Source organism: Moschus berezovskii, chromosome 1, assembly GCF_049115385.1.
Source record: "Moschus berezovskii isolate FMDL1 chromosome 1, NW_MosBer_1.0, whole genome shotgun sequence".
Taxonomy (NCBI): domain Eukaryota; kingdom Metazoa; phylum Chordata; class Mammalia; order Artiodactyla; family Moschidae; genus Moschus; species Moschus berezovskii.
In genome coordinates, this window is record NC_142460.1 from 126,955,079 (window position 1) to 126,979,428 (window position 24,350).

The window sequence follows — 24,350 nt, forward strand, 5'->3', positions numbered from 1 at the left end:
TAGCTTGCCCTTCATGGCTGTATGATAAAGAGGTTTGTCTTGTTTTAGTGAAATCTATCTGGCCTGGTGTTTCTAATATATACATCTGCAGAGGCAGCAAGTAATTGATGTTATTGGTGGTCCTCATTTATATTGAATCTTTTTCACACTCTTTCTACTTTCTCCTTGCTAAAGTAGAATGGGTCTTCATGTAAGAATTATTTAGAAAATTTTTTAGAAATTTTTTTAGAAAATTATAATCTTCCTTTTTTATAATTCATTAAAGACTCTTCAACTCTAGAAAATGTATTTCTCTCTCTTAAATATATTTTAAGGTCATGACAGACATTCCTATTATTCATTCTAAAAAAGGGTGATGAATGCTTTCCAGTCAAGTTTTCATGTCCCTGATGGTAACTTTTTTTAATTGCTCAATTTATCAGGGAACATTTAAAGGCCTTTCAAGAAGTAATCAGATTGATTTAGGGTTAAAAAATTATATTGAACGCTATTTGGTTTCAGTTAGTTATTGCTGAATAGTATATTCAGAAAGCTTTCCACATTATTCTGATTCTAAATTGGAAGATACCTTAAGTATTTGATAGAGATTTATTGAACTAAAACCTCAGTAAAATGCAAACATAACAGGTGTGCTTCTCTGAACCAATTCAATTCACAATCAACTCTCATCTTATACAAAATTATTTCCTTGCTACATATTAGTAAAGTATTCATCAAGTACAGATATTTTGATTGCTGAACACTTCTCTAATACAGTAAATTGAAGATCTTAATTAATAACTTGTGATTTCTTCAATATTTTTCAATATTTGCATTCACAGTAAAACATAATTTCTCTAAAGAGAAGAAATTATATCAAAAGATTCATGCTATTTATTAAAATACAAGATTAGTTAAAAAAAGAACCCTGTAGCATATGCCCGTTAATTCTTCAGGACAAAGTGACATTGCAAATTGGGAGGAATTGGTAAGACATATTTATGATATTGAACAAAAAAGTTAAGATACAGTATTTCTGTTTTACTTCAAGTTGTCATTATTTTGCATGGATATGTGTGTGTGTGTGTGTGTGTGTGTGTGTGCACGTGCGCACGCGTATATAGAGATGTACTAATGAAAACTCCAGGTATTATTTCTATATAAGAAGAAAGGAAGAAATTTTAGATATACTGAATTTTTCCAGGTTTGCCACCTTTTTCCCTGGTGACTCAGCAATAAATAATCTGCCTGCAATGCAGGAGATCTGGGTTAAATCCCTGGATCAGGAACATCCCCTTGAGAAGGAAATGGCAAAGCACTCCAGTATTCTTGCCTGGGAAATCCCATGGACAGAGGAGCCTGGCAGGCTATAGTCCATGAGCTCACAAAGATTTGGACACAACTTAGCAACTAAACAACAAATTCTAGATGTATATGGCATTTTATGAATTTTGATTATGATACAATAAGATTGATTTTTAAAATTGCCAGCTTTTCCTCGGTTCATATTTGCTCTTTTTCATTTTAAAATTAAGTGAACTATACCCATATTTTATTTATTTTACTTATATATATATATAAATATACATAGGTGGCTCAGTGCTAAAGAATCCACATGGCTTAATCCATTCAGGCTTAATCCCTGTGTCAGGAAGTTACCCTAGAGAAGGAAATGGCAACCCACTCCAGTATGCTTGCCTGGGAAATTCCATGAACAAAGTGGCCTGGTGGGCTATAGTCCATGGGATCACAAAAGAGTTGGGCAACACTTAGCAGCTAAACAATAACAAGAACAAGAATTATATATTAGTTTCTTAAAGCATATGTGAAATTTCTTCTGTTTCCATTTGTACTGACAAAAGATTGTATCAGGCAAACTTTTAGGCACTTATTAATAAGTACATAATCAGTTGAGTGAAAAAGTTGGCTTGAAGCTCAACATTCAGAAAACTAAGATCGTGGCATCTGGTCCCATTACTTCATGGGAAATAGATGGGGAAACAGTGTCAGACTTTATTTTTGGGGGCTCCAAAATCACTGTGGATGCTGATTGCAGCCATGAAAATAAAGATGCTTACTCCTTGAAAGGAAAGTTATGACCAACCTAGATAGCATATTAAAAAGCAGAGACATTACTTTGCCAACCAAGGTCTGTCTAGTCAAGGCTGTTGTATTTTCCAGTGGTCATGTATGGATGTGAGAGTTGGACTGTAAAGAAAGCTGAGCGCTGAAGAATTGATGCTTTTGAACTGTGGTGCTGAAGAAGATTCTTGAGAGTCCCTTGGACTACAAGGAGATCCAACCAGTCCATTCTAAAGGAGATCAGTCCTGGGTGTTCATTGGAAGGACTGATGCTAAAGCTGAAACTCCAATACTTTGGCCACCTCATGCGAAGAGTTGACTCACTGGAAAAGACTCTGATGCTGGGAGGGATTGGGAACAAGAGGAGAAGGGGACGACAGAGAATGAGATGGCTGGATGGCATCACCGACTCAATGGACGTGAGTTTGGGTGAACTCTGGGAGTTGGTGATGGACAGGGAGGCCTGATGTGCTGTGATTCATGGGGTCGCAGAGAGTTGGACACGACTGAGCGACTGAACTGAACTGAACTGAATCAGCTGAGTCATTTTAGGATTGCACAGTAATTCCCCATAGACAAGGCATAGCTGTTCACTTGTATGAGGGAAGACATGTATAAATAGAACATGAATAGGCTATGGTATAGCCTATTGAATAGGCTATGCTATAGCACTTCCATCAAAAGACAATGGTTCAAGTGCAAGATATGATTTAGAAAGCATAATTGTAATTGCACTGGACAATATAAACAGTGGGACAGACTACATATGATGGAAGACTATTTTATACATATAGTAATGGTGGTTATCCATAACGATAACAAAAACATAAGAGAAAAGAGATGGAACAGAGAATGTTAGAATATTTGGAAATGAGGTGTGAGAAATGAAATGGATCAGGATTATCATTATTTTAAAGACGTGATAGTTTTGTTTTGTACTTTATGGTATATAACATTTTTCAGTTATAGTAAGAAATATTACTGTTTTATTATTGTTACTCGTGCTGATTTTGCATGTGTTAGCATTTCTATTTATCAATTCTTATTAGTTTCATACAAATATTACCTACTCTGTTCACCTTACCTGATAAGTAAATTTTAACAGCTATATTTTCACAAAAATATTTAATAAAATGACATCTTACTGAATGGATGCTAAGTTGCCAAATAAAAATTGAGACATTTCTGGATGAGTTAATAAATACAACATATGTTTTGGAGATATCATTTTTTGGATAACTTTAGGGAGATCAAACTGAAGTATCAGGAGTAGAAATACCAAGCTCAACACCAACTGGTGTGAGGAAGTTAATATGAGAGTTATTTCTTATAAGAACACATTGAAGAGATAGGCTGAAATTCTTGGTAAAGATAGTTGTAAGAATTTACATTGAGAAAATTCCCAGTGAGATTTCTACTTCATTTCTACTATGGTGATTCTGTTTGTTATTTTGTTTTGTTTTACTTCAGTGTCAACTGAATTTTTTTCTTAACATAATAACTACCTTTGCTCCATATGAATTCCAAAATTTATGACTGGACTTAATGGTGGATTCAATTGACTTGTTTATTTTTTATAGTTTTTCTCTTGCTTTATTATGGAAAGAGTTGACATACATCACTGTGTAAGTTTAAGGCATACAGTATGATGGTTTGATTTATATACATTGTTAAATGTTTATCACAATAGGTTCAACTATCATCCATCCTCTCATATACATATGATTAAAAGAAAAAAGATTAAAAAAATAAAGGGAATTTTTTTTTCTCCTTCTAATAAAACCTAGGGTTCACTCTCTTAACTTTTCTAACTATCATACAGCAGTTTTAGCTATGGTCATCATAATGTATATTACATCCCTAGTACTTATTTCGGAGAAGGCAACGGCAAGCCACTCCAGTACTCTTGCCTAGAAAATCCCATGGACGGAGGAGCCTGGTAGGCTGCAGTCCATGCGGTCGCTACGAGTCAGACATGACTGAGTGACTTCACTTTACCTTTTCACTTTCACACATTGGAGAAGGAAATGGCAACCCACTCCAGTGTTCTTGCCTGGAGAATCCCAGGGACGGGGGAGCCTGATGGGCTGCCGTCTATGGGGTCACACAGAGTCGGACACGACTGAAGTGACTTAGCAGCAGCAGTACTTATTTACCTTATAACTTACCTTATACCCTCTGACCACCTTCTTCCAATTCCCTTCCTCCTACTCCCCACTTTTGGGAACCAAATGACTAATCTCTTTTTTCTGTGAGTTTGTTTTTATTTGACTGTTATCACTAATACTGCATATTAATAATTTATTAATCATCTTTTCTAAATTAAACTATAGTTGATGTACAATATTAGCATCAGGTAAAATACACAGTGATTTGACATTGGCATAAATAATGATTATTATGAGAAGTCTAGTAACAATCCATCTCATTTTGAAGTTATTAAAATATTATTGACCTTATTCTTTATGCTGTATATTACATCACAATGGCTTATGTATTTTATAACTTGATGTTTGTACCTTGTAACACTTTTCACCTATTTTGCACCCTCAACACCTTTCCTTCTGGAAATCACCCACTTTTTTCCTCTATCCATGAGCCTGTTTTCATTGTGCTTTCTTTGTTTTGTCTTTATGATTTCATGAGAGATCAATAGACAGAGGCACCTAGTGGGCTCGAGTTCTTGGGGTCATAAATAGTCAGCCACATCAGTGACTAAGCATGCATGAATGGAAGTGAGATCAAACAGTATTTGTATTTCTCTGACTTATTTCACTTAGAATAATACCCTCGAGATCCAATTGAGTCTTTGCAAATGGCAAGACTTTATTTTTAATGACTGAGCAGTAGTCCACTGCACATGAATACACAATTTATTTATCCATTCATCTATAATGGATGCTTAGGTTGCTTTCATATCTTGGATATTGTCAATAATACCGCAATGAACACTGATGTGCCCATAACATTTTGTAGTAGTGTTTTTTTTTCTTTGTTTTATTTTCAGATAAATACAAAGATGTGAAATTTCTGGACCATATGGGCTTCCCTGGTAACTCAGTGGTTTGGGAGCCCAAAAAAGTAAAGTCTGTCACTGTTTTCATTTTTTTCCCCAGCTACTTACCATGAAGTAATGGGGTCTGATAACATGATCTTCCTTTTCTGAATGTTGAGTTTTAAGCTGACTTTTTGGAAAAGGCAATGGCACCCCACTCCATTACTCTTGCCTGGAAAATCCCATGGAAGGAGGAATCTTATAGGCTGCAGTCCATGGGGTCGCTAAGAGTCAAATATGACTGAGCAATTTCACTTTCACGCATTGGAGAAGGAAATGGCAACCCACTCCAGTGTTCTTGCCTGGAGAATCCCAGGGATGGGGAGCCTGGTGGGCTGCCGTCTGTGGGGTCACACAGAGTCGGAAACAATTGATGTGACTTAGGAGCAGCAGCAGCAAGCCTTTTTCACTTTCATCCGTCACTGTCATCAAGAGGCTCTTTAGTTCTTTTTCACTTTCTGCAATGAAGGTGATGTCATCTGCACATATGATGTTATTGACATTTCTCCCGGAAATCTGGATTCCAGTTTGTGCTTCATCCAGCCCGGCATTTCACATGAAGTATGCCACATATTAGTTAAATAACCAGGGTGACAATATATAGCCTTGATGTAGTCTCCTGATTTGGAACCAGTCTGTTGTTCCATGTCCAGTTCTAACTGTTGCTTCTTGACTTGCATACAGATTTCTCAGGAGGCAGGTAAGGTGGTCTGGTATTGCTATCTCTTTCAGAATTTTCCACTGTTTGTTGTGACCCACAGAGTCAAAGACTTTGGCGTAGTCAATAAAGCAGAAGTAAATGTTTCTCTGGATCTCTCTTCTTTTTTGATGATCCAATGAATGTTGGCCATTTGAATTCTGTGTTTTTTTGCACCTCTTCTTAATATCTTCTGCTTCTGTTAGGTCCATACCATTTCTGTCCTTTATTGAGCCCAGCATTTCATGTTCCCTTGGTATCTCTAATTTTCTTGAAGAGATCTCTAGTCTTTCCCATTCTATTGTTTTCCTCTATTTCTTTGCACTGATCACTGAGGAAGACTTTCTTATCTCTCCTTGTTTTCTTTGGAACTCTGCATTCAAATGGATATATCTTTCCTTTCCTCCTTCAGCTTAAGCTTTTTTTTCCTTTCTCAGCTATTTGTAAGGCCTCCTCAGACAACCATTTTGCCTTTTTGCATTTCTTTTTCTTGGGGAAGGTCTTGATCCCTGCCTCCTGTACAATGTCATGAACCTCTGTTCATAGTTCATCAGCACTCTGTCAGAGCTAAACTCTTGAATCTATTTGTCACTTTCAGTGTATAATCGTAAGCAATTTGATGTAGGTCATACCTAAATTGTATAGTGGTTTTCCCTACTTTCTGAAATTTATGTCTGAATTTGGCAATAAGTAGTTCATGATCTGAGCCACAGTCAGCTCCCAGTCTTGTTTTTGCTGATTGTATAGAGCTTCTCCATCTTTGGTTGCAAAGAATATAATCAATCTGATATCGGTATTGACCGTCTGGTATTGTCCATGTATAGATTCTTCTCCTGTGTTGTTGAAAGAGGGTGTTTGCTACACCCAGTGCGTTCTCTTGGGCTAAGTCTGTTAGCCTTTGCCCTGCTTCATTCTGGACTCCAAGGCCAAATTTGCCTGTTACTCCAGGTATCTTTTGACTTCCTACTTTTGCATTCCAGTCCTCTATAATGAAAAGGACATCTTTTTTGAGTGTCAGTTCTAGAAGGTCTTGTAGGTCTTCATAGAACCAATCAACTTCAGCTTCTTCATCATTACTCGTTAGGATATAGACTTGGATTACCATGATATTGAATGGTTTGCCTTGAAAACAAACAGAGATCATTCTGTCGTTTTTAAGATTGCATCCAAGTACTGCATTTCAGATTCTTTTGTTGACCATGATGGCTACTCCATTTCTTCTAAGGGATTCCAGACCACAGTAGTGGATATAATGGTCTTCTGAGTTAAATTCACCCATTCCAGTCCATCTTTGTTTGCTGGTTCCTAAAATGTTGACATTCACTCTTGTCATCTCCTGCTTGACCACTTCCAATTTGCCTTGATTCATGGACCTAACATTCCAGGTTCCTATGCAATATTGCTCTTTACAGCATCAGACCTTGCTTCTATCACCAGTCACAACCATAACTGGGTGTCGTTTTTGCTTTGGCTCCATCCCCTCCTTCTTTCTGGAGATATTCCTCCACTGATCTCTAGTAGAATATTGGGCACCTACTGACCTGGGGATTTGATCTTTCAGAGTCCTATATTTTTGCCTTTTCAAACAGTTTATGGAGTTCTCAAGGCAAGAATACCGAAGTGGTTTGCCATTCCCTTCTCCAGTGGACCACATTCTGTCAGACCTCTCCACCGTGACCCATTCATTTTGGGTGGTCCCACATGGCATAGCTTAGTTTCATTAAGTTAGACAAGGCTGTGGTCCACGTGATCAGATTGGCTAGTTTTCTGTGTCTGTGGTTTCAGTCTGCCTGCCCTCTGATGCCCTCTCTCAGCGCCTACTGTCTTACTTGAGCTTCTCTTATCTTGGACATGGAGTATCTCTTCATGGCTGCTCCAGCAAAGCACAGCCACCACTCCTGACCTTGGACGTGGGGTATCTCCTCTCAGCCGCTCTTGTGCCGTGAAGCCGCTGCTCCTGTATGTCAGCAAATTCGGAAAACTCAGCAGTGGCCACAGGACTGGAAAAGGTCAGTTTTCATTCCAATCAAAAAGAAAGACAATGCCAAGGAATGCTCCAACTACTGTACAATTGCATTCATCTCACACACTAGTAATGTGCAAAATTCTATAAGCCAGTCTTCAGCAATACGTGAACCATGAAATTCCAGATTTTCAAAATGCTTTTAGAAAAAGCAAAGGAACCAGCGATCAAATTGTCAACCTCCTCTGGATCATCAAAAAAGCAAGTGAGTTCCAGAAAAAACATCTAATGCTATCTTATTGACTGTGCCAAAGATTTGACTGTGTGGATCAGAATAAACTGCAGAAAATTCTTCAAGAGATGGGAATACCATACCATCTGATCTGCCTCTTGAGAAATCTGTATGCAGGTCAGGAAGCAACAGTTAGAACTGGACGTGGAACAGCAGACTTGTTCCAAATAGGAAAAGAAGTACCTCAAGGCTGTATACTGTCACCCTGCTTATTTAACTTATATGCAGAGAACATCATGAGAAACCCTGGGCTGGAAGAAGCACAAGCTGGAATCAAGATTGCCTGGAGAAATATCAATAATCACAGATATGCAGATGACACCACCCTTATGGCAGAAAGTGAAGAAGAACTAATGAGACTCTTCATGTAAGTGAACGAGGAGAGTGAAAAAGTTGGCTTAGAGCTCAACACTCAGAAAACTTAAGATCATGGCTGGTCCCATCACTTCATGGGAAATTGATGGGGAAACAGTGGAAACAGTGGCTGACTTTATTTTCTTGGGCTCCAAAATCACTGCCGATTGTGATTGCAGCAATGAAATTAAAAGACGCTTATTCCTTGGAAGGAAAGTTATGGCCAACATAGATAAGCATATTAAAAAACAGAGACATTACTTTGTCAACAAAGATCCATTTAGTCAAGGCTATAGTTTTTCCAGTAGTCATGTATGGATGAGAGTTGGACTATAAAGAAAGTTGAGAGCCGAAGAATTGATGCTTTTTAACTGTGGCATTGGAGAAGAGTCTTGAGAGTCCTTTGTAATGCAAGGAATTCCAACCAGTCCATCCTAAAGGAGATCAGTCCTTGGTGTTCATTTGAAGGATGATATTGAAGCTGAAACACCAATAGTTTGGCCAACTGATGCGAAGAGCTGACTCCTTTGAAAAGACCCCGATGCTGGGAAAGATTGAGGGCAGGAGGAGAAGGGGACAACAGAGGATGAGATTGTTGGATGGCATCACTGACTCAATGGACATGAGTTTGGGTAAACTCCGGGAGTTTGTGATGGACAGGGAAGTCTGGCGTGCCTAAGTTCATGGGATCGCAAAGAGTTGGACACGACTGAGCAACCTAACTGAACTGAGTTAAATTCACCCATTCCAGTCCATTTTTAGTTCATTGATTCCTAAAATGCCGACGTTCACTCTTGCCATCTCCTGTTTGACCACTTCTAATTTGCCTTGATTCATGGACCTAACATCCAGGTTCCTATGCAATATTGATCTTACAGAATCAGACTTTACTTCCACTACCAATCACATCACCACTTGGGTGTTGTTTTTGTTTTGGCTCTGTCTCTTTGTTCTTTTTTGAGTTATTTCTCTACCTATCTCTAGTAGCATATTGGGCATCTACTGGCCCGGGAAGTTCATCTTTCAGTTTCCTATCTTTTTGCCTTTTCATACTGTTCATGGGGTTCTCAAGGCAAAAATACTGAAGCTATTTGCCATTGCCTTCTCCAGTGGAACACTCCACCATGACCCATCCATCTTGGATGTCCCTACAGGACATGGCTCATGGTTTCATTGAATTAAACAAGGCTGTGGTCCATGTGATCAGTTTGATCAGTTTTCTGTGACTTCGGTTTTCATTCTGCCTGCACTCTGATGGAGAAGGATAAGAGGTTTATGGAAGCTTCCTGATGGGAAAGGCTTACTGAGGGGGAAACTGGGTCCTGTTTTGATGGGCGGGGCGACGATCAATAAATCTTTAAACAAAATTTTTGCTGATGGGAAGGGCTGTGTTCCCTCCCTGTTGTTTGACCTGAGGCCAAACTATGGTGGTGATAATGAAGATAATGTCTTCCTCCTTCAAAAGGTCCTGTGCCCACACTTTTGCATTCAGTGCCCCCAACCTTGCACCAGGCCACTACTGATCCTTGCCTCCACTGGAGACTGCTGGACACTCATGGGTAAGTCTGGGTCAGTCTCTTGTGGGGCACTGCTCCTTTCTCCTCCCAGTTTTTCACAAATTTATTCAAAACATCTATTCTCTAGAGCTCTGTAAAAGACCTGGTCCCTGTCTTCAAGCCATTTGAAGTATCCAAATTAGCTCTTCATCAAAGTTATGTATAACACTCATAAGACCAGACACACTGAGTCCCACTGAAACATCAAATGCATCTTCCTACATCCACGTACTCATGAGTCATGTACATTTCTCTGAGGCATTCACCGATTTGTGGCACCATCCTCCTGAGAACCTCGCAACTGAAGATCATGCCAGGTCTTCCCATGCAGAAGTTCTTCCTAGGCTCCTCTCTTTCTTATAGTTTTTCTTTTTTTTTAGTATACAGGAATGTAATAGATCTCTGTATATTAATTTTGCATTCTGAAACTTTACTGATTTCATTTACTAGTTCTAATAATTTTGAGGAGTATCTTTAGAGTTTCCTATATAGAGTATAATGTCATCTTCAAACAGTGACAGTTCTACTTCTTTCTACATAATTTGGATGATGTTTAATTGTCTCAGAAATGTGCCTATATTGAATAAGTGAATAAGCCACTTACATTGAATAAGTGGCTAAAGTGGGCATCCTTGTCTGGTTCCTGATTAGAGAAAATGCTTTCAAGTCTTCACCACTGGATGCTGGCTGTACATTTGTCATATTTTCCTTTTACTATGTTGATTTTCCCTTTATTATGTTGAGGTAGGACCTTTCTGTACCAAATTTGTTAAGAATTTATCATTAATGTATTTAAATTTTGTCAAATGATTTCTCTGTATCCATTGAGGTGATATAATTATCCATTGTTTTCTAGGGTGATTTATTTGCAGATATTGAGCAATGTTTGTATCCCTGAAATAAATCTCACTTATTTATGATGTATTATCCTTTTAACATATTGTTGAACTCAGTTTACTAGTATTTTGTTAAAGATTTTTCTATCCATGCTGATGAGGGATATCAGCTTATAATTTTTATTATATGGTCTTTTTGTGATTTTGGTGTCAGGGTAATGCTGGACTGAAAGGAAGGTTTTTGAAGTATTCCTTACTCTTTAATAATCTGTAATAGTTGTAGAAAGTGAAAATCGCTCAGTGTTGTCTAACTCTTTGTGACCCCGTGGACTATATAGTCCTTGGAATTCTCCAGGCCAGAATACTGGAGTGGTTAGACTTTCCCTTCTCCAGGGAATCTTCCCAACCCTGGAATCAAACCCAGGTCTCCCACATTTACCAGCTGGGCCATAGGGGATACAGAAGAATAGGTATTAACTCTCCTTTACATGTTTGGTAGAATTCACTTTTTGGATTAGTGACTCAATTTAATTAATAGTGATCACTTTGTTTATATTTTCATTCCTGCAGATTCAGTCTTGGAAGATTATATGTTTCTAGGAATTTATCCATTGTTTTTTCTGCATTGTCCAATTTGTTGGTGTATAATTATAGTGATTTCTTATAATCTTTTGTATTTCTATGGTGTCAGTTGTAACTTTTCCTTATGCACTTTTGTTTCATTTATTTGGGTTCTATCTCTTTTCTTCTAGACGAGGCTGGCTAAAGGTTGATCAATTCTGTTTATCTTTTCAAATAATCAGTTCTCTGTTTCATTGATCTTATCTACTGTTATTTTAATCTTTATTTATTTCCACTCTAATCTTCATTATTTCTTTTCTTCTGCTAACTTTGGATTTGTTGATCTTTCTTTTTCTTGTCCCTTTAGGTTAGATTGTTATTTGAGATTTTTCTTTTTTATAAGTAGGTTTGTATCTCTATAAAATTCCCTCTTAGAATGGCATTTGCGGGATACTGCAAAGTTTGGATTGTTTTGCTTCCATTTTAATTTATCTCTCAGTATTTTTCAGTTTCCTCTTTGATTGCTTTATTGTTCCTCTAGTTTTAGTAGCATGCTATTTAGGTTTCACAGGTTTGTGTTTTTTTAAACTTTTAACCTGTATTTGATTTGTAGCTTCAAAATTTTGTCCTTGGGAAAGATTCTTGATATAATTTCAAACTTGTTAAATTTTTGAACCTTGTTTTTTGGCATAACATGTAATCTAACCTGGATGCGCACTTCAAAAGAGGTCATTCTACTGGTTTTGGATGAAATGTTTTATGTATATAAACATTAAGTGTTTCCTTGTTGATATTCTATTGGGATGATCTGATAATTGATGGAAGTAGAGTATTAAAGTCCTCTACTCTTATTGTGCTACTGAAAATGTATACCTTTATTGTTAATATTTGTTTTATGTACTTAGGTGCCCCATTGTTGGATGCATATATATTTACCTTCTTGTTGGTTTGACCCCTTATCATTATATAATGTTCTCATTTGTCTTTTGTTATAATCCTAGTTTTAAAATCTGCTTGTCTGATATAGGTATTGTTACTCCAGCTTTCCTTTTGTTTCTATTTGCATGGAAAACCTTTTGCATCTGCTCACTTTCAGTTTGTGTTTAGATCTGTGATTCTCTCGTAGGTATCATTTATGTAGATCTCATTTGTTGTTGTTATTGTCATAGTTCTTTTTAATCTATTTAGTCACTATGTCTTACGATTGGAGCATTTAGTCCATTTACACAAAGTAATTACTGATAGGTTTATTTTTATTGCCATTTTGTTAACTGTTTTCTGGCTGATTTACTATTAATTTTGTAAACTTTAATCTTTATTTATTTCTTTTATGTCTTAAGCCAGGTCATGTGCAGCATGCAGGATCTTAGTTCCTCCATCAGTTATGGAACCCATGCCCCCTGCATTGGGAGCTTTTAATCTTAACCACTGGACTGCCAAGGAAGTTCCTACTATTTTTGTTGTTGCTGTTGTTCTTTTTACTTTTATTCTCTTTTATTATATTTGGTAACTATCTTTAGTGTTATGTTTGGATCCTTTCTCTTTTATGTGTGCATATGTTATATACAAAAATATATCTACTTGTGTATATCTATTTTTGGTTGGCAGTTTCCATGAAATTTTTTAAGTTGAAGTTTGGACACATTCTCACATCCAACATTTTCAACTCCCTCTACCACATTTCACGCATTTGGTCTCATTTTATATCTTTTTTATTTGTATAACCCTTACTTATTGTGGATATACATGATTTTATTATTTTTTATCTTTTAACCTTTGTGGTGGTGGTGGTGTTTTAGTCGCTAGGTCGTTCATGTTCGACTCTTGTGACCCCATGGAATGTAGCCTGCCAGGCTCCTCTGTCCATGGAATTCTCCAGGAAAGAATACTGGAGTGGGTTGCCATTTCCTTCTCTAGGGGATCTTCCTGACCCAGGAATCAAGCTCATGTCTCCTGCACTGAAGGTAGAATCTTTTACCAACCGAGCTACAAAGGAAGTCCTTTAACCTTTGTACTAGCTTTTAAATTGATTGATCCACTATCTTTACTATTTTACTATACATTTGCCTTTACCAATGAGATTTAAAATATATATATGTTATATTTCTAATTGTGATTTTTAATTTTCTACTTAGAAAATTTTCTTTAACATTTGTTGCAAAGCTGGTTTGGTAGAGATGAACACTTATTTAATTTATTTTTTTTATTTACTTATTTTAATTGGAGGCTAATTACTTTACATTATTGTATTGGTTTTGCCATACATTGACATGAATCTGCCCCGGGTGTACATGTGTTCCCCATCTTGAACACCCCTCTCACCTCCCTTCCAATCCCATCCCTCTGGCTCATCCCAGTACACCAGCCCCAAGCATCCTGTATCATTAGCTTGTGTTTGTCTTAGAACTCATTTCCCCTTCAAACCTTCCAGGTAGAGTATTCTTGGTTATAGATATTTTACATTCATTGCTTTGAATATGTTATGTAACTCCCTGATAGCCTGCAATGTTTTTCCTAAGAAGTCAGCTGATTGTCTCTGGGAGTGCCCTTGTACATAACAAACTGCTTTCCTCTTGCTGCCTTTAAGAATCTCCCTTTATCTTTAACTTTCTTCATTTTAATAATAATGTATCTTAGTGTTGAATTCTTTGGTTCATTCTGTTTGGGACCTTCTGTTCTTCATAGAATTGAACATCCATTTTCTTCTCCAGATTAGGAAAGTTTTAGGTATTATTTCTTCAAATAAGTTCTCTGTCACTTTCTCTTTTATCCTTCTGGGACCTCTCAATGAAAATGTTAACAGTTTGATGTTGTCTCAAAAGACTTTGAAAGTATCCTCATTTTAGTCTTGTTTTTTTGTTTGCTTGTTTGTTTTTTCTGTTCTATCTTGGGTGATTTCCATTACTCTGTCTTCCTGATTGCTGATCCATTTTATGTATACTCTAATCTCATTTAATCCCTTTTTGTGTATTTTTCATTTCAGTTACAGTGTTCTTTGGCTCTCTTTGTTTCTTCTTTATATGTTTTTTAACTCTTTGTTAAACTTCTCACTGTGTTCATCCATTTATCACCTGAGTTCATTGAGCAGCTTTATAACCATTACCTTGAATTCCTTATTAGGTCGATTGTTTATTGCCACTCTTTTTAATTGTGCTCTCTTCTTTGGAACATATTCCTTCAACTCTTTATTTTGCTCAATTATCTGTGTTTATTTCTATGTGTTAGGTAGGTCAGTTTTGTTTACAGATCTTAGAAAAGTGGCCTTATATAAGAGGTGTCCTATGGAGAACAACAGAGTGCTTTCATCTGGTCACCAATATTATATGCTCTAGGAGTGTACCCTATGTAAGCTCAGTGAGCCTATTTGTCATTGTGTGGCCAGCTACTGCAGGTGTGCTTGTAGGCAGGACTGACTCCAAACTAGGTTGGCTGCAAGGCCCTGTTACATGTGGTTGTGGACTCACTAGAAAGTGGATTACGTTACCCAAGTGGGTGGGGAACACCAGGCTGGGGCAGGCCTATTGGTGGGTGAAACCAAATATCTGGTGCTAATTGGAAAGAGTCAGGACTATAAAATGGTGCTTGTGAGTGCTAGGGTTATAGTAATTGAAAGAACTCCAAAAAATGGCTGCTACCAGTATTTCTGTCCCTTGTAGGAGTCCCAATTGCCTCCTACCTTTCTGGGAGGCTCCCCAAATTCAGCGAGTTGGTCTTTCTAATTACTGACTCTGCACAAAGACTTGGAGCATATGAGATTTTGCATGCATCCTTTATGAGCAGAGTCTCTGCTTTCTATAGCCCTCTGGCTCTCTTGAATGTAAGCCCCACTGATTTTCAAAGCTAGACATTTTGGTGACTCATTTCCCAATGAAGGACCCTCAGATTTAGGAGCCCAATGTGAGGCCTCCTCCTCTTGGGAAGAACATCTGTGATTGTGATATTCCTACCATTTTTGGGACACTGATCTGAGGATGTGGGTCCTTATGAAATGTCCCTTGCACCAGACTTGTTTTGGTTCCTTCTTAATGTTTTTAGTTGTGGAAAATATGTTTTGCCAGTCTTCAGTTTGTTATCATGGATAGTTTTTGTGTGCTGCTGCTGCTGCTAAGTCACTTCAGTCGTGTCCGACTCTGTGCGACCCCATAGACAGAAGCCCACCAGGCTACCCCGTCCCTGGGATTCTCCAGGCAAGAACACTAGAGTGGGTTGCCATTTCCTTCTCCAATGTGTGAAAGTGAAAAGTGAAAGTGAAGTCGCCCAGTCGTGTCTGACTCCCAGCGACCCCACAGACTGCAGCCCACCAGGCTCCTCCATCCATGGGATTTTCTAGGCAAGAGTATTGGAGTGGCTTGCCATTGCCTTCTCTGAGTTCTTGTGTAAGTAGTTGTGATTTCTGTGTGTACCTGGGAGGAAGTGAGTTCAGGGTCTTCCTATTCCACCATCTTGGCCACATTCTCTTAATCATCTTCTGATAGTAAGAGTAAAATTGTTTGGGTTAATAAAAACTTTGTCAAAGTATAGCTGTGTCTTTTGTATACCTTAATTTCATAAATTATATATAGCTGACTCTTGGATAAGCTGGATTTGAATACACAAGCCCACTTATATGTGGATTTTTAAAAATATAATACTACATGATCCATGATCAGTTGTATCCAGATATGCAGAACTAAGGATACAGAGAGTTGCCTACGAGACTTAGGAATACTTTGGTTTTGTTATCTGGGGCAGGTCCTGAAACCAATCCCCCACAGATACAGAGAGATATATCTATATTCATTAAAACAATCAGCAAAATGGTAAAAGCAACATAGAAAACATCCAAAATTTTTTTTTAATCTGTAAAAATTCTCCAACATTTTTCTCCCTTTCTCATCTGAGACATAGAGAGGATTGCCAACCACTGCTATAAATCAACATTTATTATGTATAGCTGAGAAAAAAAACTATCCCCAAAAGTGAACCACTTTAAGTAGCTAGCATTTAATACATCACAATTTCTATACATCAGGACTCCTTATACAGTTTAACTGAGTCCTTCAGTTCAGGGTTCCTCAGAGAACTACAATCAGACTTTTGAACAAAGCTGTGATCATCTAAAAAGCTCACTTCAGGGAAGACTGACTTCTAATTTCTCTCTTGTGGTTATTGACCAGAGATACCAGTTCCTTGATATATGGGTCACTCCCTAGAAAAACTTATAGAATGGAAGCTCACTTTCCTCAGAGCTGGCAAGCAAAGAATGAGATAGAGTGCCCATGATGAAAGCTATCATCTTTTTGTAGTTTCTGACAACTGTTTATTTTATTTTTATAAATCTAAAATTTATGATTATAACTTAACGTTGGAAGTGATATCCACAATTCTTGCCATATGCTATTCATTAGTACAGATTCAGTCCTTATTTGATGGGAGGTCATTATACAGTGGCACTGAATAGGAGGTAACTATTGCTGCTACCTCTTTGAGAGGTAATTATTGTGGTCCATTTTGCAGATCTTTCTCTCCCTCACTAAGTATATCAGATTCTGTAAATTTAATTAACAAACATCAATTCCCAAGTCACCTGTTCCTCCAACTTTTATGAAAACTGTAAAAGTTATGTATTTCCAGTTAGGTGTATCAATGTCGCAATTTTAGTCAATGACATATGGGTAGAATTCTGCTCGTATTTTCTGAGAAAGCTTTGCATTTTTTATACAAGGAGAGATATATAGATATAATTATCTCTGTTTCCTCTTTTTTTTCCCTGAAAGTTGACATATTACCTGGCACTTTAGAAACCACCTCAAGATGAAGAAAATGAACATGATAGAAAATTTTCACACACTAAAGAAGGTAGAGCAGAAGGACTGAAGCAATCAATGCCTCTGATGCTGGTCATCCTTGATACATTAGAACAAGTCAACAACTATGTCCTTGTTAAGTAAAAAACACCTCTATATTTAAGCATCTCAGCCATGTTTTTATCATTACTTCTGGATAGCCTTTCCAACTGATGGAATATCTTAGGGAATGGCTACCCATGCCAGTATTCTTAACTGGAGAATTCCATGGACTGAGGAGCCTGACAGGCTACAATGCATGAGGTCACAAAAGGCTGGACATGACTGACTTTGTCTTCACTTCTTCGTCTTACATTAAATGGGATTATATGATACAAAATATCTTCCAAGATCTTTTGTTTTAATTCAACCACATTCATACTATCTTCAAATTCACTTTAATGAATTCATATATTTTAATCAAAGAGATATACCATGTTTTATGATCTTATTGCTCATTGTATGATACCAACTTTCTGCTAATAAAAACAATACTATAATAAAATCCCAGTAGCTTAATTATGAATAATATCCTTAAGGGCTTACCTGGGATAAAATTTTAGAAGTATTTCTGGATCAAAAGACAGGAATATTTTAAAGTTTATTTCGGATTGTTTCATGGTTTGTTTTTTGATCAATACCTTGATAGATGGGGAAACAAATTGTATGCATGTTTATACTAACAAATTATTATAAAAAAAGAACCATTTAAAAGGACCTTTTAGTATGAAGTGAAGTGAAAGTGGCTCATTTGTGTCCGACTCTTTGTGACCCCATGGACTATACAGTTCATGGAATTCTCCAGGCCAGAATTCTGGAGTGGGTTGGCATTCCCTTCTCCAGGGAATCTTCCCAACCCAGGGATCAAACCCAGGTCTCCTGCATTGCAGGCGGATTCTTTACCAGCTGAGCCACAAGGGAAGCCCTTGACTTTATTACATGTGTCTATATAAAAAATTATATTAGTTTAGAACTATTTTGATATAATGTATGAGCCAGAGGGTCTACTTTTATTTTCAAAAAGGTTAGCAAATAATATGTTATCACAAAATAAGTATATAAACACATTCGGCTATCTACACACACATGAAGTTGATCTAAAATACAACTAAAGATATTTTTTCCATGTTATTCTTTCAGACCAATGCTATTAATCTGATGTATGTCTTTACGAAGCTTGTAGCAAAGTATTCATCTCACTAGCTTAAAATTATTAAAAAATTGCTTCATCTAGTCAGAAACCAGGTTAATGTTCCACCTATTCATAGATTATGTGTTGTCTCACACTTTATAGAATAAGTTCTTATGACTTTACTTCCAAATAAAGTTAATGGCTTGTGAATATGCTCTCTTACTGAAAACTCAATAATAATAATTATTTTTTCTAGTTGGCTCAACTGGATTTTTATTGTTATAAAACAAAACAACCTACACATAATTAAAATATCATCACATTGTTCTAGTAGATAATTGTAACATATATTTGTTTTTATCACAATGGCTTGAACATAGCACCCTATATATTATGTTCTTATATGTTATCATCCTCAGTTTTAATGACAATTACTTAAATAATCAGCAATTAAGTTTGAGAGTTTCTGTTGATTACTACTATATTAGTACATATTAAAGATATGTGTTTAAAATATCCTTGTATAGTATTATCTATTTTAATTAGCTTCAAGTAAGGCCTCTGGTCCCGTCAAAATAGATGGAAAAACAGTGGAAACAGTGTCAGACTTTCTTTTTTTGGGCTCCAAAATCACTGCAGATGCTGATGGCAGCCATGAAATTAAAAGACGCTTACTCCTTGGAAGGAAAGTTATGACCAACCTTGATAATATATTAAAAAGCAGAGACATTACTTTGCCAACAAAGGTCCGTCCAGTCAAGGCTATGGTGTTTCCCGTGGTCACGTATGGATATGAGAGCTGGACTGTGAAGAAGGCTGATCGCCGGAGAATTGATGCTTTTGACCTGTGGTGTTAGAGAATACTCTTGAGAGTCCCTTGGACAGCAAGGAGATCCAAGCAGTCCATTGTAAGGGAGTTCGATACTGGGTGTTCATTGGAAGGACTGATGCTAAAGCTGAAACTCCAATACTTTGGCCACCTCATGAGAACAGTTTACTCACTGGAAAAGACTCTGATGCTGGGAAAGGTTGGGGGCAGGAGGAGAAGGGGACCGCCAAGAATGAGATGGCTGGATGGCATCACCGACTCTGTGGACATGAGTTTGAGTGAACTTCGGGAGTTGGTGATGGATAGGGAGGCCTGGCTGCTGTGATTCATGGGGTCGCGGAGAGTCGGACACGACTGAGCGACTGAACTGAACTGAATGTAAGGAAAAAAAAACATACTTTTAGAGTAAAATTGGCTGATTCTCCTTAAGCTAGATGTCAAGATAGTCTGCATAATACTATTACATTATATTATATTGAGTCAATATGTATTTTAAAATGTATTTTCTCAAATCTTATGTCATAATCACCTTGAAGTTTAATAAGCTCTTTTTAGCAAGTTAAGTTTACCAAAAACCCTACTATATTTTCATGTTAGAAATATGAAATGGAAAAAAATCTGAATGAAGATTGCATTACTTTAATGAGAACTAGATTTCTGAGACATAAAGAGCCTTAAAAGTCTTGAGGCATTTTATTTAGATCATATCATAATATAAGCAATAATATATCATAATTTAAAATTGTAGAAATGTGTAAAGTTCCTGGTGCTTTCATTTAAAATTGAAAGGATATTGAAAGCACAATAAACATGCAGCAATATAAAAGGTAAACCCTACATACCCAAACTGTATTCACTGAATACTTCAATATTGTACAATCCTTAACATTCAATAAAGTTATAAAGCTGTGTGTTTAACTTTTATCTTATTTATCTTATTACATTTATAATAAGTTGCATAGAGTATAATGCTCTCATTGTATAGCATATCCCATTGTGTAGACTATCATGCTACCATTGTATTCCTTTAAAGATTTTCACTCTGAAGATTATACAATGACATTATTTTAACATAGTGACTCCAAACATATCAACGTATTTCCAGTATAAATTTTAAGCAACATTAATTGATTTTAAAATTAAATATTTTATGACATCTTTTTTTTTTAGAAAATTGATACAATGTCCTGGTCTATGAAATTAGTCAATTTGCTGTGCCAAATCTATCATTTATGCACTCTCTCCCCAGTTCTAGAGGAGACAAAAACTTTCTCTGTATCAAAAACTTCTCATAAAATAATTTCAAATATGTGTACTTTAGTACATCTAACCAAAGCTTTTCTGCCCTAAGAGAGTAGGCATTTCAATTAAATATTGAATTTAAAAGAATCACATATTCCCCAATTGAGAAAGAATGATGAATACTTGGAGATCAGATGAGAAAAAAAAATTTTATAAAGAATAAGGAGTTATTTCATCATAAAACATGTCCAGTTAAATTTGTGTAGGAAGAATCATTTTACTTCTCTGCATCTGATATTTAATGATGGCCAATGTGCAAGATACTATAGTAATAAAGAAAGAAATGGAGATGTAACACCAAGTGTAACTTTTCCTTTGTTAGGTCTTTTCTAAGGGATTAGAAACATTCCCCTTGTTCTATTTCAAAGATGAATTTTGATGAATTAAATAAATACACATGGTTCATTGGATTGCTCCTTAATTTGGTGTGTTCACAGCAACTATTTTGTATTGGTAACACAAAACAACAACAACAAAAAGAACATTTTCATGATAACTCTGCTAACCTACACTTGGAAAGATATTGAACAACAATTCACTATTCAAAGCAATTTTAATTAGTTCCAGTGTTAGACACAGTATAATTCCTTAATGAAACTACGTAGGCTGTTTCATTTGCCTTTTAACAGAGTACTGCAGCAACCTCTTTTTTTTTTTTTTCTTAACTAAAGAAGTTTGCCAGCTGAAGTCCCAGTACAATTATTGCTTTAACAAAGTGCTCTACATATGTCAACAAGAAAATAGAGGAACTACTGTATAATAAAGCTGTTAAGAAGGTGACCCAGTTGTTACATCATAACTGCTACTTCTGGCAGAGATATCTAGACAAATGTGCTGATTAACAGTGTCTTGGTAGCCAACACAATTAGAGAGAACTATCCTTTTTCTTCTATATAATGGGTTATTTTAATGGTTGAAAAATGTTTGATAATGTTTTCATACAAATTACAGAGATGAAAATGTAGGAATACTGTTCTAATACAAATATGAACAATTTCAGATACTTTGAACAATAGGAACAAAAAATCTCTATACCTTCCTCTCAGTTTTGCTATGAACTTTAAAATTCTCTAAAACAATAGTCTTTGTAAGTAAATCAATCAACTGATGTTTAAATAACAAAGGGGAAGGGAAATGGCACTTATTGAGTGACTATCATGTATCTAGTCTTTTAGTTACATTATTTCAATACTATCTCAAATGCATTGACAGAAGGTAAAGATTACTTTTTTAAAAAATGAAGAAATGGTATTCTGACAGTTTAGCCCAGGCCACATGATTTTATCTGACAAAACTGGATTCACAATAAATTCAGACTTAATATAAAGCTCTTCGTTTACACTAATTACATATGACTATAAACATGTGTGCTAAGTCACTTCAGTCTTTCCAACTCTTTGCTACTCAATGGACTGTAGACTGTCAGGCTACTCTGTCCATGGGATTGTCAGACAAAAATACTGGAGTGGGTTGCTGGGCCCTCCTCCAGGGGATCTTGCCTACCCAGGGATGGCACATGCCTCTCTTTCTTCTCCTGCATTGGCAGGTGGGTTCTTTACCACTAGCGCCACCTAGGAAGCAGGAATACACACATATATAACTATAAACCTAAATAGAGCACTACAAATAGATAAGAAAAGTGAAAGTTGGCACTTTAATTTTTATATCTGATATGTTATTCCTCATAAGTTCCCAACAATCTGAGTGGAGAAAATTAACTTTAGCTTAAACTAATCAATCAATTGAATTCAATAGTATAAGAATCGGAGAAGGCAATGGCAAGCCACTCCAGTACTCTTGCCTAGAAAATCCCATGGATGGAGGAGCCTGGTAGGCTGCAGTCTGTGGGGTCGCTAAGGGTCGGACACGACTGAGCGACTTCAATTTCACTTTTCACTTTCACACATTGGAGAAGAAAATGGCAACCCACTCCAGTGTTCTTGCCTAGAGAATCCCAGGGACGGGGGAGCCTGGTGGTCTTCCGTCTATGGGGTCACACAGAGTCGGACACGACTGAGGTGACTTAGCAGCAGCAGCAGTATAAGAATGGATTAAGCAAACCTTTTATAGAAACATATATTTAAAAATATGCAGAAATCCTGAACACCCAGCTTGAAGCATTTTAACAAACTGAGTTATACCCATATGATCATCCAGATCAAGGCTTATATGATAGCCTATGCATCGGTGAGTACGTGTCATAGATGTCGTGCTCATGCTCAGTCACTCAGTCTTGTTCAGCTCTTTGTGATCCCGTGGACTGTAGCCCACCACACTCCTCTGTCCATGGAATTCTCCAGGCAAGAATATTACAGGTTGCCATTTCCTACTCCAGGGGATCTTCCCAACCCAGGGATCAAACCCATGTCTCCTGCTTCTCCTGTGATAAAGAACCCATACACAAAAAATCACCTCCTGTGGTAGCCAAGATCAACTCCATTCAAAGGCAATCCCAGTTAAAAATCCAGCAAGTTATTTTATGGATATCTTCAAATGATTCTAAAGACTATATGCAGATAACCCAGAATAGCCAACACATTGAAAAACATCGTTGGGGGACGAATGCTACTCAATTTCAAGACTAACTACAAAACGACAGTAATAAATACTCTGTTATACAAGAACAAACAGCTCAGTGGAACAGATTAGAGAGCCCAGAAACAGATCCTCATAAATATAGTCAATGGATATTTGACAAAACAGCAAGGTAGTATGATAGAACAAATTAGTCTTTCAACAAACAATGCTGGAACTGGACATCTACATGCAGAAAAAAAAGAAAGGCTATAAAACTCCTGGAAGACAACCTAGGAGAAAATCTACATATCCTTGGGTATGGTGATAACTTTTTAGATGAAATCCCGAAAGTGTTATTTATGAGATAAGCTGGATTTTACTAAAATTAAAAATATTTGCTCTGCAAAAGACAATGTCAAGAGAATGTACAGAAATCCCACAAATTGGGGAAAAATATTACAACATACACTGATTAAAGGCTGTCATCCAAAATATATATTAAAAAAAACTTAAATCTCAACAATAAAAAAAATTTGTATTTAAATATGGGCCACAAACCTTAACAAATATTGTATACTCAATGTACCCCAACTGTTAGCAGGGTTTGTAAATAAGTTGTCATTATATTTACCATCTGCATACCCATAGGAAAATAGAAAATAAATATGGCTATATTATTTGTATAATTTTTATCCATTAATTAAATAGCTAGAAATTATGAGTCATATACTGTTTTATTTTTCCACAATAGATTGATTATTTTCTTCTGTGAAAGAAATATTCTAAATATCTTGTACTTTTGTCTGGGAATTTTAAGGGATTACACCGTACTCTCCAAGGAGATAGGCAGTTTTAATCTGACTAGTTTATAGAAAAACTGATTTTTAAAAGGACTGATGAAGTGGACAGGGAATACATATTATAAAAACTGTAAACATACTCTTTCTGGTTCCTAGCAATAGCTCCAAAATCAACAATGTGTCCTGTGTGGTCCACTGCTCCCTTGGAATCAGACAGAATATACTTATTAAATTGTGAAATGCTGGGAGGCTTCAATCAGAAAGCTATTTAAAAGCGTAAGCAGGAATCATTTTTATCAATTTTTTTGAAGCAAGAACGGTTTTCTGAGATCAGAATCAGTTTTGGGGTTACTTTTTCTTGAAAAAATTTAGGAGTTAACTAGACTTTTGCCACCATAAAATCTAAATATATTAAACTGAGGAAAAGTCAAGCAAGAAATGTTGGACTATTGTATAGAAGTAAGTGACCAGTAACATTTTTCTGATTCAGTTCAGTTCAGTTCAGTCGCTCAGTCGTGTCCGACTCTCCGCGACCCCATGAATCACAGCACGCCAGGCCTCCCTGTCCAT